The following is a 2,528-nucleotide window of genomic DNA, read 5'->3' on the forward strand; positions in this document are numbered from 1 at the left end:
TATATAGTTCATCTATTTATGTGTTCCGATTATATAAATTTATTATCATAACTATTATTTTAAGAATTACAATAATACGACAATGTAACATTAACATTGCAATAGTGGAGTGTACTAGAAACGAGACAACCAGAAAACAATGAGATAAGGAGACCGTTATTATCGCTACATAATTGAGGATACTATACTAATTTTGGTTGCGTTACGCGTATAGCACGACCAATAATATAATTCTTGCTCGGTAGAATTACTTCGATTTATTTATATGGAATAGAATTTTTATGTTGGCTATTTTTTCTTGCATACAAGCTTCGTTTTACTCCCAAATAAAAAAAAGAGCTTCGCTTCAGATAGAAGAAGAAAGTGAGATAAAAAAAAAAACACAGACAAATGAAAAACTCACCCTTCACGCCAACGTGTCGTTAATTACGATGGATAGTTATGCTGACGAAGACGCCTATTAGAACGGTGCCGATGGTGATTATGACTATTAGTACTATTATTATATCTGACTATTGAACGTGTAACTAATATTATAATCGAGTAACTTACGTCTGTCGGAATTATTCCTGCATATGTAGAACCGATATATGTATATCATTGTTGGACGTTTTTCTGGTCAGGTTGACCGGAAAGGATAGGCAGGGAGAAAGGGGGTGCGGGAGGCACATGGGAGAAAGCTAAGCTAGATATAGTAGAAACACTACACGCTGCTACTAAGGAAAACCAATAATGGACACGATAATAACAAAGCGACAAAAAAAAACTGCTGGCGGTCGACAACAATTTTTGCTGGCATTTCCGAAACGTATCTGACAATAAACGAGGAGGTGTTAGATGAAGAAATCTTGTAAACAATGTTGTAATGTGATAAATGATGATGAAAAGGACAAAGCGAATCGGTGTCGCCATTGAAGATGATGTACATTACTGTAAATAATAAAATAGAACGATAAATGATAAAAATTAACTTGTGCTAACAAACGGAGCCGATTTTTGTATTTGATAGCAGCTTAAGTATTTTTTTCATTGATTTTTGCAATAAAATTATGAAAATGTGATCGATGAAGTGGGTTTCTAACTGAAAAAAAAAAAGTAGGATTTCTATGGACAATCAATATTCGCTATCGACGAGAGGCGTCTCGTTATTATAGGAAAAAAAAAAAACAGATCATTTGAAGAGTTGACTTGAAGCTCGCTAAGCAGATACTGAACTTCACGCAGGTGAAGTTCAATATCTGCTCAGTTCGTTATTACCAGTACTGCACCGAAGAACGATATATGGCCCATGGGCCAAACGGACTGTCCGCCTTTATAGCTCGCCAACTACAGCGGAACATGATACTCTACCTCTACTGAAATACTAATCATCTTGTACCCTCTTATGGTGCCATTGTGCCTGCAAGATTCTACAGGGCTTGTAGTCGGCAATCGGATAGAAAACCAGACCTTAATATTCTGGGCATTAAACTGTTTTATGGCTAGCCTAGTAAAACCAGTACGAGATTTGGTATGAATTATTATAGCTAATAATGTTCAGCTGAGGATACTTCCAAATGAAGGAACATATCGACAGTAGAGATTTCCATCTCGTTATTAATAGTATTAAATAATGGTAACACGAGAGTAGAAACCTTTTGGGCAGGAGAATACAAGCTTAGATCGATATTAGCAATATTCCGAATAAGTAAATTGTATTTCTCAGTATCACTAGGAGAACGCCCGTCAAAAAATTGAGGCTAGGGCAAAAGAGGAAGGGCGTGCCGGCTACTATTTTGCCTAAGGAAACTGGCAAGGCGAAAAGTTGTAACGTCTGGCGAGTAAGGTAGATGACAGGTTTTTGTCATCGTGATTCTTGCGCTCTGAAGTTAAGCGGTATCGGTCAATTAGAGTCGTGTAGCTCTATTCATTGTCTTGGCCGCTTGCCACAGAGCTTTTCCAGCAATTAGAACTCACGAAGCTCCATCAAATTTGCCTTAGGATGAGAGAAAGGAAGTACGAGTTTATTTGTGATCTTTGCTCAAATCATGCGACACCCGTTAGTCAATTTTTTTACTATGTTGATCGAGGTAAACAGTTATGATATTAACACTAGCCCTAAGTGCCACCAAGCAAAAACACATTAACGCGCCAGTGCACTTTAGGATAAGTTGACTTCCGTTGTAAATCGCAATTACCCGTCATTGTTCACCTTTCCAGAACATTTGTTTTAAGTTCAGAATTTTCTTCCTGATTTTTTCATGTGTCTAGTAGTAGCACCTCAATTGAATACAAGGTTTATATGGCAAGCTGTTTATATCACTGTACTTTCAAAATGGAACTCGATAGTCGTTGGGTGCTCCGACTCCCGACTTTTCTTGCCTTATCTGCTGTAAATCTGAATGACGATAACTGAGTACCCGGTCTCAAATTTTTGAAGGTACGAGTGCACCTCGAGCACGAAGAGAAACATCATGGAGTGTCGCATTGTTATAGAACAGCATTATCTTGAAATAAAAAAAAAATAGCGTTTATGACTTTTCTGATTA

The sequence above is a fragment of the Varroa destructor genome, unplaced genomic scaffold, assembly GCF_002443255.2.
Source record: "Varroa destructor unplaced genomic scaffold, Vdes_3.0 BEIS01000001.1, whole genome shotgun sequence".
Taxonomy (NCBI): Eukaryota; Metazoa; Arthropoda; class Arachnida; order Mesostigmata; family Varroidae; genus Varroa; species Varroa destructor.